Genomic DNA, 15,865 nt, shown 5'->3' on the forward strand with positions numbered 1-15,865 from the left:
TCAGCCTTTCCTCTCGCAGACAGTGAAAGATAGYATGGGATGCCTCATGTGGATCAAGAGGGAGATCACAAATGCCTGGAAAAAGCAGCTTTCCACAGATTTTAGTGGCTACAGCAAAGAGGGAATTTCTTCTTTTAGCAGGACTTARGAGAACTTCCAATATTCAAATCAAGGAGCTGAGATGGCAAACTTATTTCCTTGCTCTGACTCTGTCCTTAAAAATCTGTGCTCCAAGGTCTCAAAAAGGATTATTAGCAGTTCCCTTGGGCTTATTAATAATTCTTACCTTGCCCTCCCCTCTCTCCAAATTTCTTTCCGAGGAAAAAGAGTTTTGCTGAGAATGATGGTAGACAACCTTACATCTGCCCGTGCAGATGGAAACAGCAGCTGAGTTCATGGGTGATCTAGTGGTTCCAGAGAGAAGTTGGTAGGCAAATATACTCTATGCTTGAAGAAATCCCTGGGAAAYGTGATCTGATCTTCTTGCTTGGAGCAAAAGGGGGAACTTGGGATCTTCTGAGGCCATTCTAACCTGAATTATCCAATCATCCTCTGAAAATGAGGAATCTGCTTTACAGAAACCAGYGCAGATATTAGGATAGAGAAGATGGTTCTCATTTAAAAAACAAATGATGTATTTTGAAAATATTATGACAATTATTTTACAGTCTGAAGTGGCATAAACCTGATCAAGGAACTTCTGTTTTCCTAATGTGAGCCTRTGGAGAAAGCAGTGTGAATCTTTCAGCATTCATGCAGTCCTACAAGATTCAGCTGGATATAACCAGGACCACATTTTTAATTGGGGAAGCACAGAATAGAAGATTAAAAACATTGCTAAGAAGTTTTTACATTAAGTTTGTTAATGTGAAAAAGATTCTTTAAAAAATGGGCATTTGCAACCTCATGTTATCTGTACATCAAAGGAAAATATATTTGCCTTGATTCTAAGGTAAGTTTATATGATTAGAAAGATCTTCATGAACAGGTGAGGTAAGGGAGAGGAAGAGGGAGGTTGTGGSTTCACATTTTTGCTCTAATATTTTCCACTTCTATAATCTCTTTTATCTAAGGATTTCAAAGCACTCTATGGACATTAATGAATTAAGCCTCACAGCAGTCCTGAGAGAAAAGGTAATAATTTAAAGATTGAAATTCAAAGAGATGAATGGATATAAATGGGAAATAGCCATACTAAAGTGTCATATACTATTCAGACCATATGGAAAAACCCCTATTTTCCTCTTTCTGTCTATCCCATGTGCCTTCAAGAAAATTCACAGTACTGGAAAAATTGGTCAGAAGTATTTTCAASTGATGCAGACAGATTGGATGCAATGACAACAGTGGTAGCAGAAATAAACAGGGAATAGATCAGACTGAAAAAAAGTGTTGTTTTGAACATGTTAAACTTAATTTCAGCCTATGGATGTAACAGGTTTTACAAAATACTTTTGCACTGAAATGGATTTGCTTTACGAATGACCACATTCAGGACTGTGTGAAATCACTTAGCCAAGACAGTGGAGTTGGAGAAATGCTCTCCTGCTCAGAATCAAACMCAGGCTCTGAGCACAGAGGCCACAGCAAGGAGAGGAGTCCTGGTGCTGACTGGAATGCACGGTATACAGCACATTAAAACGTACTGGCCTCTTTAATGACCAGCTGTGTTCCTGGGTTTGCTAACCTGACAAGTTTTGTATAGAAATAATTCTATTGYTAGCTGACAGAATTCATCCCAAAGGATGCAGAATCATGTGCAGTGATAAAACCAGCATCTTTCAGAAAGCGGGTGAAGCCTTTGATGCACGCGGACATCAAATTTCAGGAGGTCTGTGAAGTCTCGCAACTTTTCTTCCCCTTTTATGTCTCCATTGGTCACAGATACACTTTTCTCTCAAGCACATTTGCAGTTCCCCAAGCTGTAAAAATTCATAAGCAGGACCCAAAGGCAAAGTGCCTTGTATCTTCCAAGGAGAATTTGTGCTGTAATCATGTAATGAGAGATGCCTCTTGATGTACAGCTTTYATTCAAAGCAAAAGTCAACAGTCATGTTAAGGGCATGTAATTTCCTAACTCAGAAGTTCTTGCTGTCCTGGGGCATAAGGAAATTAACCTCTTTGCAACTCATTTTTTTCCTCACATCTTCTTTTTGTTTATTCATACTTTGAACAAAGCTAGAAACTGAGAAGTATCTGCTTACAGAGAAAATAGCTYCACATCAATCAAGAAAACCTGCAATTACAAGTGGAAGCTCATTTCACACTCTATAAAAAGCAAACAAGACCTGAGTTATACTACATGCATATTAGCCTTTATTYACAATTATAATAATCAAGCTTCAAGATAAACATCTTTCCTGTAGGAGGGCATCTATCCCTCTGAAACTTCTCTCTGAGAAAGTAAAAGCAGATGTAGCAAGTCATGCCAAAAYCCAGTTTTGTTCAAGGTCCTATCCTTAAAGGAGCTCAGTAACCAAAGTCTGTGAGGAGATATAGGAACAACCCAAGCACAGTTATATTTATATACTGTGTAGTCCCAGCTTCCAGCAATTTGTGGCTCACAGCCTGAGCCAGGCAATGCTTGTTCCTGTATCAGAAAAGAGAGTGAGTGAATACTCCCGAGTCTTCTTCTGAAAATAAACAGCTGGGCATCATAGACACCCAGGCATCCCACACAATTTCCTCATTTCTTTCCACAGGTAAAACTGGATGAATTCCCATAGGGATGCAGGGAGAAGACAAAACAAAACTCTTCTCATTAATGCCCAGGGAAAGGACAGGAAGAAATGGGCTTGAGGTGAAATACAGAAAATTCTGTTTCAATATTTTTGAAGTCTTGTTTTGGTTTTCTGGGTTTTTTTTGGTGGGTTTGTTGGGTTGGTTTTGGTTTGTTTGTTTTTGTTTTAAGTGTGATCAAATGCTGGAACAGGTTGCTGATATGGCTGATTCTGTTTGAGCAGGGGTCTAAACTGGATGAACTCCAGAGATGCCTTCGACCCTCAACTACTCTTGAGTAATAACTCTGTGTGAAGTACTGTTGGACAGCAAATAGTTGTGCACTGCAAAAGGTCCAGCCCCAAAGAATTTATAAATTTTCTGGCTTGACCCAGAACTTGACACTTCAACTTCTGTAGCCCAAACACTTGTGTTCTGTATGAAGAACTGCTGTTAAGCCAGAAAGTCACATACACTTAGTCATTCTCCATATCTTTACAGTTAAAATTACCCAGTGTATTTTTCTTTAGTTGCCTTGCATGAGCAAAACAGCCCCCTCTGAAACAGGGGCTGTTCCAGCAAAAAATTTCTTTTTTCTTAACATTTTGTGTAGCAGATGCTTGTGCACCAGCAGCTTGCCATCAACAGAACCTGAGCTTTTCAGCTACAAAAGTAAAAGTAAAATCTTGAACAGTTTTAATGACTGGTAACGAATATAAGATGAAAACAATCTCTCTGGTCCTGCAGTGTCCTGATTTTGAGCAGACAGAAGAAAACATAGAGAAGGAAAGAAATGGAAGYTTTTCAGAGGCTTGCAAAATTCAAGCTCCCAGACTGGGATTCACCACAGATATCTTGGCTGCTGGATAACTCTGCGACCCTATGGTGGCACACACAAATAACAGCAGCTGAGATGCACATCAAAGAGAGTTTTGATCAGATTTTGAAAATAAAGGAATAAAGGAARCATGTTTGTTCCCAAGGCAGGTGAGCTGAATATTGAGTTGTCTTCTGSTTCAATCCTGCTGCTGTCAAATCCACCTGCTCTGGTGTCTCCCTTTTTTCATAAACTCTAAAACTATCAATGGTTGCTAGTTCACACCTTGTCCTATTTATGCACCATATAATCAAATCTTCATTTCAGTTAGCAAAAACTGTCTTTCTTTGTTTGCAAGTACCTGCTGCCGTGCTAATTTAATCAGTTCAAGCAGTGACAGAAAATTAAAACACATCTTAACATTWAACCAAAATTTACTGGAGTGCCAAACAAACCTAATACATTCACTTTATACTGGCAGCCCTAGCCTGTGACACTTTTAAATACATAGGATATACAGGGGGAGGGAAGAAGTGTCACATAGGAAGCAGTTGTCACCAGGAGGCTGAACRAGCCAGGCTGAGCATGGGCCACAAMAGGCATCAAAYTGGTGGCAGCAAGTGCCTCAGGTGAATGTCTTTTTGCCCTTTCATAAAGCTGAAGAAGAGTAGAAACAAAGCCAAAAGAGCTCAAAGATCCAAGGTAACCGCAATGGGGATGAGGTTTGTTTTGGCTATGTTTTTCTTAACATTGGATGTATTCTAGGCTTTGTGAAGGAAGGGATMTTTTTCTTTCCTGAAGACTGAAATAAAATTAATACCAATAAAAGGTCCCTCTATTTCTTTGGTAATTTCACTTGCAACCTAACTGCTACTGCTTATGCCTCATAGGAAAAGTTCTCTATGAGAATTACATGCAGAGACCAGATCTTTGAACACAAAAAGAATCCATACSCTAAATCTATGAATCAATCCTGTAAATCCAAACACGCTTGCCTTTCCCACTTCCCAACCTAATTTGTTAATTTATTTTTGCTTAATTTTATTATTTTTTCTGTCTGGGTGGGGGADAGAGGGAGTGGGGCAAAGAATGTTATGACTATTGACCTGAGACAGTCTCCTGGAAATAATCTAACAGCAGGGAACAGCAAGTCCTTTTCAAAACCAATGAAGCAAGAAAATGCTGTTGACCAAGCTATTGTGAGAGATTTGAGGGAGGGGAGGGAGGAAAAAATTATGGAAAAGAAGGGAGGGAAAGGGTAAAACCATGCCTTAGACTCATACTTTCTATTTTTTTAAAAGAAGCCCACGTATTCCCAATGCCACCACTTCTATGGGATCTCTGATGTAGCTACCCCTCATTCTAAAAAGATGCAGTTCCTAGCAGCARTCAGATCTCATGCTTAGGTTTATGGCTGCAGGAGTTTTGCTCACAGCGTGCAGTGCTACGCAGCCTTGGATTTTCCTTGATCTGTCTCTCCTCACAGTGCCCCGTGGCAGCTTGGAAAAACAAGACAGTATTTCTGTGCAGTGAATATCTGTGTGCCCTTCTTCAGGGCAGCTCGATGGATTCTCCCTGTTTCAGACATAAGAATTCTGAAATCTATTTAAATGCACTTTAATTGGGCATAACTAATAGGAACAAGCAAGCAAACAAACAAACAAACCATATTCCCAGTCCTAACGAGATCAGCATCATTGCCAGGACCACGCTCCCTGTGAAATTATGGCCTTGGAGAATTCCTGAGGGTGAGGAGGACCTTGCTCAGATATGTTTTGTTCCTTCAAGATGCTACTGCCAATCTCAGCTGGGTCAGGCACCACAGCAAAATTGGTGCTAGGAGCACAGGTAATACAGATATTAACTATTTGCTTTCTACTGATGCTTTTTTCTTTACAAAACCCCCTTTTTTTGGAATTACAATGGACAGTATTGATCTGTTGTTGAATCTGTACCTAATAGCAGTTAAAAACATAATAAAGTACCTAAATAAGCTCTCGAATTAGCAACATTCACCATCTTAAAGAACTTAAGAAAGATTGTAGATGATGGTTGTGTGAGAGAAACTTCACACTCAGGATAGGGGTTTTGTTTGTGTTTAATRATCTTTGGTTCTTTTTGCTGATCCTTCATTCTTTTTGTGCTTGTGCACAGGCACATGGAATAGTTTCTCACTCAAATACAAAACCCTCAATGTTAATTCATCTTTTGAGTTAATCCATTTACTCTGAAAGCCAAGAGAMTGAAATTATTATTGTTGGGGGCTGACAGTTGGGGCCTCCATCAGGAACCCGTAGCAGTGGATTTGACTTTCCTGATTCCTCAACATTTCCCCCACACCAGGCCCACTAATCTGAACTGTACATAAACAAAGGGAGGTTATTGTTTTGTGAGCATTGGAAAATTCAAAAYTGAAGCTGTGTATGAAGCCTGGCTTTCATTTTTGGTATTTGTTGGTGAARCAGACGCTGTTTTCCCACCACACCATAAAGGAGAGTGGGATCCTTCTCTAAACTGTCAGAAATCATCTATTCCTTTTACTCAGATGTGTGTAGCCACTATTCACACAGAGAAAGTTTGTGAATAAGTTAGCACATGTTTACGTTTTTAACCATGATATCACACTTCATGATTCTTTTTCTAAGGACAAATTCCATGCTTATTTCAAGAGGTAAAAACCAAAATGGTGCAGGTAGGTTTAAAGAACTTTATGTAGTTATCTGTAAAAGAAATTTCCTCTAAGTATCAAAGGAAGGTGTTCTGCAGAAACACCAGCACCAGTGTGCAGGAAAAAAAACATCTGACTATTGATGAAATAGTGAGGATATTTTTCCCCATGTTTATGTATCAAATAAATAACCGAGAAAATGTAATGAAAAAAAATAAAGAAAAAGACTAAACAAAAAAGCCACAAACGACCTTTTGGGATGAAAGCAAGCATGTGTAATGGGAGCCCAAAGGGTAATATATTCAGAAAGCTGTAAGTGCTGAAAATGAAGGCTTAGAATGAAAGCAGCTCCTCAGCCATAACTCTACTGTCACTAACGTAAAGCTATAAAATCTTTTTTTCCTATGTTCTCATTATTATCCAAGCACTAAGTGTCAGTTAAGAAGATGTAAGAGAGCAGGAATTTTCAGTGGGGTGGAAATCTTTCGTCGCCTGTTTTCTTATATATGGGAATGTTACAATTTTGTCATGGCTTTTAACTAATCTTGGGTTTACTGCTGCTGTGACAACCTTTTAAGGAGGTAGAAAGTGAAATGAAATGATACTGTTACACTCTAATAGACTGAAAGGACTGGTTTTTAACCCAAAATAGCAGTTTCAATATTAACACTGGAAGGGTTGAAACCCATAGCTGTGATGAAATTGTAAAAAAATCAGAAGCAAATTTGCTAGCAAGCAGGAAGAAACATCACTTCAAGCTTCTGMTACCTTTTTTTTTCGTATTTTGAGTACTGGTAGGTAAAATRCAACTGCCTGTAGTCAAAGAATTTCTTTATTTACAGATTTTCTTATTAGTAGCAGAAAGAATATTATATTTTTATCTAACTATTTTACAGAAGATAAAATAGAAGCATTGCAAAGGGAAATGATTCATGAAAAAGGTTCTCCTTATCCACCATCTGTCATTCTTTCATAACATAACTCCTGTAAGAATAGTCTCAGTGGTGTTTGAAGCACTGTTTAAGGAATAAAATATTAATCAGAGCAAGAAGGAAAACAAAATACATCCGTGAGTTGGCAGTCAATTTCAACCTACTGTTTGTTTCTGGGTTTTTACAAGGTTTCAGAGTTAAGGCAGATTGTGGATTTTAGTGGGATACTTGAATTATGAACTGACCACAGAAGAAATTTGGATTCACACTGACTTCCTTTTAGAGTGAAAAGACTTTTTTTGCTGCAGTTTGTAGTATGTGTACAACATTTTATTCTTTTTCAAAAGRATGCAAGGAAATTATAAATACTTATTTTGAGGTACTTTAATTTAATAGCATTTGTTCCCTGTTTCCAGGAGACATAAATGTAGTTGACCAGACAGAGATAAAATAGCTGCCTAGAAGGATACAGAGGTGAGCTTACAAAAAAATTTGTAGCTCAAAATAAACCATATGCTGCTTGTTCAAAAAAGCAAAAATAGAAATTGTCTTTGGRAATAACTTCTCACCAAGTTGTTCTATGCAAGGTCTTGATCAGTTAGACCCAACTAATGCAGAGCAATTTGTTATATTTTTCTGCAGATACTGGATTTTCTATCAGTATTTAGGGACTTAGAGCACAAGAATTAGTATCTCACTAACAGGAACTCTGTTTACTGAGCTRACTTATTTAGTGCTATTTTACCTGGTCTTTAAAGGGACAAGGGCCTCTTTCTTCTTCATCCCTCTCCCTACAACTGGAGAAATCATTAATAGGCAGAAAATCTTCAAAAAGACATTCCTCTGTGTGGGGAGAGCTCTTCAGCCACTKCATAGCATGACCTGGAGGACAAAACAAGCCAGTCCTTATTTAACCACAAACATTTTCTTAAGAAATAGTCCAGATGATCATGTTCAGGTTTTCAATCCATGTGTGTCATCGCTCACACAAGAAAAAWTACACTACACCTCTTCAGAGAAAGTGATTTTCAAACATCACCAGTACAGCTTCAGCTATGTTAACAGCAAGACTTAACTGCTTGTTATACATTAATCAGTCTTACACTGGGGCTTTGGGTTGGGTTTTTTCAGTCAAAAGGAAAGTGAGAAAGTGAAGTAAAGTTTAGTAAAGTGATGAAATAAAGTTTAAGACGCAAAGTATTCTCATGCCAAAGAGTTTCTGTGCTCTCTACTCTGAGGGCAACCAGGCAATAAAATCCTTCGGTCACCCACAAGGAAAGCACTCAAGGCTGCAGTCATGCATCCATGCATTTGGATATTGTCTTCCTGTTCCTCAATTTCACACTTTGCTAGAAGCACGTGGTGACAGCAAGTTTCAATTACTCACATCTGAAACAATATTGATGAGCCTGAACTGCAGCATTTGAATCTGCACTTCTGATATGGAGACAGCAGCCTTTTSAATTCTCTAATGCTGTCTGGTTCTCATTCTTTTGAACATAGCTTTCTGCATCCTGAAGAGTCATCTTAAAGCAGGAACACRGCAACAGACACATTACTTATCACAAATCATGGAAGCATGGTAGCTTTTCTTAGCAAGGAAAAAGCATTTCTTCCCTTAGCCTTAGAAGAAATGAAATGCATCCCCTGCTGCCATAAGTAATGACAGAAAGCAACATTTTAAAACACCAAGTGGTTGCTCTGTTTATTCATACCCATGGAAATTACACGTTATCTTGCCACGTGCACGAATGGATTCACATCCRTAAATCTCAATTCAGCAAAGTTTTCTGCAGTACGGTTAGCTCGTTTTGGGGGCTTGTCAGTTCTGCTAGCATCACCCCCWCTGCCTCAGAAGAAGTTGGGAATCAGTCCAAGGGATCATCCAAGGAAGCACAGTCGTGCATGGTATTACTAGAGCAGCTCCTCGGTTGATATAGCAGCAGCTAACTAGTGTAGACTTCYACCCTGGAGCCATTTCTACATGAATACGGGTCTGAGTTAATACAGCCTGAGCTWAACTCGCTCTCATCTCACCCAGAAATAGCTTAGTGACCAGGAACTTCTCAGTCCAGGACTAGCTTTTCTGTTACTTTATCATCAGGAAGAATAGTAGCCATATTCTGAATTTAATGGTTTTCTGTTCCCTGCCATATTCCCCCTTGCTCCAGGAAAACAAAGGAATATTGAAACATGTCTGCTGCTGGAGTTCACTCCACACTTCTATAATTATCCCTGCTGAGAAACTCATTTTTGAGAGGGTTGGGTTTTTTCCATAGAGAAGGGAAAACAGATTAATTCCTTGGCAACAAAATTCTAATTAATCAAAAATGTGGCTCTATTCATACTTAGCTTCTTCATTACAATAAAATATCAGATGTTTACTGCTGAAATTGTAGTCTTGATTCAATGCAAAATCAGGTGGCTCTTAAGATTTAATTATAAAAATAAAAATTAAGTTTATTGACTCGGCATGAGTGTTTATCTGGATCTGTGATTCACTGATTACATAGAGAAATGAAGCAGGACTTTCTGCAAACAACTGGAGGAACGTGCTTATCTCCAACCCAATGTTCTGTCAGTCACCCTGGCAAACCATCCCTGTGAACAGGCTTTGGACTCCCTCAGCCTCATTCCAGCAATTAGGTGAAGGACAACAAAATTTTCAAGAGCATCTGGCCCTGTGTAAAGGCCACTTGGGGCACTACTTGTGGTGGTGATCTTTGGTACATAAAAGCTTTCATCGTGCCTTTTACAATATAAAACTTGCTTTCCATACCAAGACCCATCCCTTGTTTGACTGCATTCTCTTTGGGAGCACAGCTCTCCTCTCTTAAGCTCACAGAACAGGGAGCTTTTGTCTTTTTATAACTGAATGAACCTGATCCTTCTTCCACCCAAATCTGCTGCTGAAATCAGGACACCACCCTGGTTTTGATTCATGTATTTAAGTGCTTGAAACTTGTCTGTCAATGCTAGTTTGGGCACACTGTGAATTCTGTAAGGAAAAATATTGAGCTTTACTTACTTGATAGTGTCTCTCTTTGATCATGTGTTCAGATGAGATCCAGCTGCTGAAAAGGGAACTAAAAACCAGCAGTGGTGCTGGCGTTTCTGTTCCTCCACAGGTTTGTTGATTGTGGGGAAATGGAGAACAGAGAGATGCATGTGAATATTGCTTGCCCCCTACCCCAAGATAAAAAAGCACTCCAAAATTTACCTTTTCTTAATGTAAAAATATAATTTAAATAGATTAAGAAAGCAATGGATATCTGAATTAATTAAGGGGACATATTCTTGCGAATTCTTCAAGCTCAAGAGATGGTAAAAAGCTGAGCTGTTAACATACTCAGTAAGCTGAAGTCTCACCCACCCAGGCCTCTGTAATTTTGATAAGTAATACCTTGTTTCCCTCAGGATTTTTTTACCTACACCATCTTCTACAATAAAGTACTTCTGCTCCATTCCACAGTATTCCTCTYAGGAAATCCTCCCTAATATGACAATGGAAGTTCTCTTCACATGGACATTTGAACTTCTCTGCCTTATCTCCTTACCACRGCCTTAACCACTGGAGAATATTCCCAATTTTTCTGTCACTTGTAGCACATAGCTGACATTTTATTAAGACAGAAAAAGAAAGACATTGCAATGGAAAAGTGAGGGCATCCACCTGCCATTCTTGACCTACACCAAACAACAAACAGGCACTTTGTGTGAAAYAACCACTGAAGGGACCAGCAATGTCTTCTCACAGATGAAGGCGTTGTGACAGATTCTAATTCTTTTTCACTCTTTGSCCCAATAAATGTTTACCTGTCTATAATGCACAAATGTAAAATAATCCCAGGCGCAGCCAGGAGCAACTGTTTGGGGACAATGGAATGGGCTTGGCTAGAGAGAAGGGTAAAAAAAGTCCACAATCAACTGAATAGAGCAAGGATTCTAGAAAATCTAAGGCCAGCTTTCCAATAAGCACCTGATTGCTGGAAAGTCCGTCCTTGTGTATTTTGTGGTGGTGAACACCATATGAAAATAGAGTCTTTATTTCAGCTGATGCTCCTGGATGCTCCTGTAACTCAGACAAGGAGCAGCAGGAGGAAATAGGTGTAAACCCAGCTGGTTGCTGTCCCAGCCTGGTGACAAACCCCATGCTGTTGAGAACCATTTCACAACCCACAGTTGTCAAAAGAGGAGCTTCCCTTCCTTAAACTAACACCGAAAATGCACTCCTTGCAGTGGAGGATGTGCAGGAAGCTTCCCCAGCATAGATGGTCCTTGGAAAAGGTGCTGAGTGCCTGCTAACAGCCCATTATGCAGCATCTCACCAGCATAGCCTGCCGAGTGTCTTTCCAGGCCCCTGTCATTTTAATGGACAACTCTCCATTGTGCCTAAACACTCTACCAGTCCCTTCAGGGGGAAAAGGAGCCAGCACTGCACATCGTCCCTACCTGACTGACAGGCCACGTTCTGGAGCACAGCCAGCAGGGAATTCGCTGTGAAAACCCCAGTTCATCATAATCTTCGCTGGATGCAGAATTTCCCTGTGTCAGATTATTCAGAAGGAAAAAAGGCTCTTTGTTAGAGCGCCACACATTTTCCTGCATTCTCTGAGGGGGGAGAAACAAAACAGAACAAGATAGCCAAGAAATTAATATTCAAATGCATTTAAGGTTCTTTTCAATTTTCTTTTCCTTTGTATCTTCGCAAGAAAATATCCTCAGAGAATTATCATTTCTGTGAAGAACTGGCAAGGCTGCCAAGCAGAGCAAACTGGATTTTATTTTGATGGGCACACCACAATGTGTGTTTGTCATCCTCATTTCCTTCCTGGAGCATGAGTCTTAGTGCATTGTACTGCCTATGCCAACAACCTTATCTGGAATATTATAATGCCCAGAGAGCACCCTAAATGTATTTGTGTACTTATTAGCTTTAATTGCTAGCCTTTCAGCAAGAATACAGTGAAAAGGTAATAAACACAAGTTTCTTTTAATAATAGAGAACTGTAAGTTATTTTCTCATGCATTTTTAGGTTAATGTATATTTGATGATGCACTTTTTTTTCCAGTACAAGTATTTCAGAAGAGTGAAACATGGCTTTAATATTAAAAAACCACCACTATTTAAAACTTGATATTAACAGGATTTTTTATTTCTCTTGACTTCTGTGATATTTTTTTCAAAGCCTTCATTGGAAGGCTTTAGTAAATGACATTTTACAGTCATTTTAGTAACAAAACTTGTTAATTAATCACAACATGAAGTTAAACTTACTTTAACAGCAAGAATTACAAATAGATTTTGAAAAATAACTCTGGAAATATTTTATTCACTAAATATTATTCAGTTATTTTATAAACTGAAAGTCTCAGGAGCCCATTGCTTGGGGATGATGCATCTTTGACAAGTGTATGAAACCTGAAGATCAAGTTAGTCATTTTTCTTGCTTGCTCTCTTGTCCTCACTCACCTCTGCCATTTCTACTAGTAAAAAGTACAGCTTTGCTGTCATTGGAATCTAAAGTACTAAGTATTTCATGTTAATAACACAAAGCTTTACAGAAATTCTCAGTCCTCTCTCCAGTGAGATTTTAACTAGAACAGCACAGACTAGAATTTATGAGTAAAACCCTCCTGACCATCTTCTGTTTGCAAGAGTGGACACATGTGTCAGCACTTGCTATGCCAGCAAGTGATACCTTGGTAGATTTATGCAGCAAGAGATTCAGTGAGAAAGTTATAATGAACCTCTGAGCGTATTTAAGGAAAAGCAACTGCCAGAGATTAAGGCAAAGATAATTACTGTTGACATGTTTAATCCCTTCGTGGCAGATGAAATAATTCAGCTTGGTTGAGATGTTACATACCGAGTAGAGAGGAGTGTTTCAATAGAGATGGCATTTGGAACAGAAGATGGCAGGTGCAAGTAAAGTTTATTTCGGGTATTATGGGCTTTGTGGTGGATTTATTGCACTCAAGCAGCATTCTCATAGGGGAAAAAAAGAAAAAGGTTATCTGTGCAGTGCTGAACAACTCTCTCTACATGCAAAAGACATGGAAAACTAGTTAATGGAGAGAAAAGTCTGTGATCAACTCATAACAGGATTTTGCTTTTAATTACACAGGGAAGAAGCTCAGAATCCCCTATTCCCTTTATGCCATTATAATGCATGCCATTTCGAAGAAGCCAGGAATTTTTATTACCCATTCCACAACGTGGAATCCACAGCACAGACAAGCTCGGAGTCTGTCTTTCATGTGTATTTACTACAAGGAAGACTGGATACAGGACACATGGTGCTGAATACCTTTGGAAAAGCAGAAGGTCATTCGGTAGGTAATCCTTTCAGCTGGGGGGACAGCAAAAGGAAGGAAAGAGGAATGTTGAGCACTTGTTCGATACATTTATCTGTAACACCACAAATTTAGAGATAATTACAATGCACACTCATGTCCCAGGGTGGGTGCCTGTCCTGCCCATGGCTCTGTGGTACCTGGCAGCCTCTTGTGGGTGGGAGTAACTAAGAGAGGACATAAAAGAGACTTGGTGTGGAACAAATGAGCTATCAGAAGTTAGAGCAAGGGAACTACAGAGCAAGAAGATCGAAAGGTGGCTCAAGTCAGAAAGGCAGAGCTGGACAGAAGGTTTAAGCAAGACATGTGAAGAGCAGACTCAAAGAAACAGCTTTCAAATATGATATGGTACAAAAACTGAGGAAAAGAAGAATTACACTGACATGGAGAAAAATCTTCAAATAGAAAATACTATTAACATTCTCAAACTGAATTCATTCCTGATGTAAATCCTCTGAAACCAGTCATTTTGCAGTAGGGGAAAACGTCTTGATGTGAATGCAACATTATTCCGACTCAGTGAGTTAAGGCAAACAATTCGACATGAGAATATAGAGAATCTATTCAGTTGAAGCAGAGGAGTGAAGTATGTCTGTGCAATGTCAGTGCAATCTGTTTTGTTAATCCCACAATACAGAGTATTCTGCTATTGACATGCCACTGAAAATTACATGTGTCATTTCTCAGCAAAAGCGACGAGGGAGGAAGGAATTGGTGTAAGAATCTGTGTTTTGAACAAACATTGACTTTTGGATGTGTCTGTGCAGACAGAATCCTCTTGAATAAGAACTTAGATGCTGCTTGTTGACAAGAACCAAATGAGATCAGGTCTTAAGAAAAATGCTTCATAGGCTGCTTTAGGAATCCACACTGGATTCCACTACAAATACAGGACAGAACAAATACAAAGTAAATCAAGAATTTTTAATAGCTCAATCACTGAAGGAAATAAGATCTTCCAAAGGCTCCTGCAAATAACAATAAATAGCAATTTTTTTTTTTGTTTCACACTTAAAATACTTGGGTATATAAATAATTTTAAAAATGTAATCTTCTACTTCAAGGACATGAAGCAAACAGACCTTTGCTCCAACTTACCCTTTCAGGAAATAACTCTCTGAAAGGCTTGTCTGAATGTTTCTCCTTGGTAAGCAGAATTCCTCTTAATTTCTCAAAAGTATTGACTCATTTAAATGGCTGTGAGTCTCAACATTTAGTAGAGATAGCTCACCTCTGAAAGGTTGAAACAACAAAATCTAAAATACACTAAAATAGTTTAGATGGTATTACCTGTGAAATGTTCGGCTACAAAGAGTAAAATGCATTTGAAGCACAAACATGCTCTTTATTAAGTACTCTAAACTCTTAGCTCTAGATGTTCCAGTGCTACGAAAGTGCCCTGTGTTTGATCTTGAATAAACACACATTTTGGAGCTGTTATCTTTTTTTCCTAATAATTCATCTTACTGGGAAAATATACCAGAAGTGAAGTGCCGAAACTCTGTATTTCTACTTTTCTTTGTACCGTGCCATTAATATTCTTGCAGAGTAGTTTCTGGTGCATGCATTAAGTTTTAATTAGCATTCCCCGAAATTAGCATGCCTGAAAAAGGCATGTTTGTTTAGGAATCCAGGTTTTCATAATGTTTTGGTTTTGTTTCCTTCCCAGCCTGCACCTCAGAGCTTGACCAGCTGATTTAATTTGCCTAATTTTAAAAGATAATGTAACAACTGAAAGCAAATAAACTCAAGTTAAATTGAATCAGCTCATTCAATAATATGCCTTAATATGATTTAATTTCATGCAGACTAATRAATACAGAATTAGGTGGGGCTGGAGTAGAGCATTCCACAGGGCCCGCTGGAGCAGGCACTGCCACCTCCTGACCCGGTGCTGTGCCCTGCACCGAGAGCAGATCCCGCACCAGATTTGGGGCTGCCACTGATTCCTCCCCCAACACTTTTCCCTGCCACCACAGCAGTCCCCAGGCTGGCACATGGTAGCAGTGATTCCTTTGGGTGCCTGCATGCAGCTAAGGCTGAGCCTGTCTGCCGTGGAGCTGATCTTACTGACTGCCCAGCACATGCATTTGCCCGGAGAAGCTGTGGATGCCCCATCCATGGAACTCTAGGACGAGCTGGATGGGGCACTGAGCAAACTGGAAAGTGTCCCTCCCCATGGCAAGAGGGTGGAAATGGATGAGCTTAAAGATCCCTCCCAAACAAAACCATTTTAGGATTCTATGACTACACGCTGCTGCCAGTGGAGATGTCATCTGACAAAAATCCATGAGATCGCTTTTAGACACTGTTTTTTCAGTCTGCCACATGTCATTTATTTTCCATCATTTCCCTGTTTAATCTTTAAAAAGG

The sequence above is a fragment of the Malurus melanocephalus genome, unplaced genomic scaffold (assembly GCF_030028575.1).
Source record: "Malurus melanocephalus ecotype Western Australia unplaced genomic scaffold, MMel_1.1 scaffold_182, whole genome shotgun sequence".
Lineage (NCBI taxonomy): Eukaryota > Metazoa > Chordata > Aves > Passeriformes > Maluridae > Malurus > Malurus melanocephalus.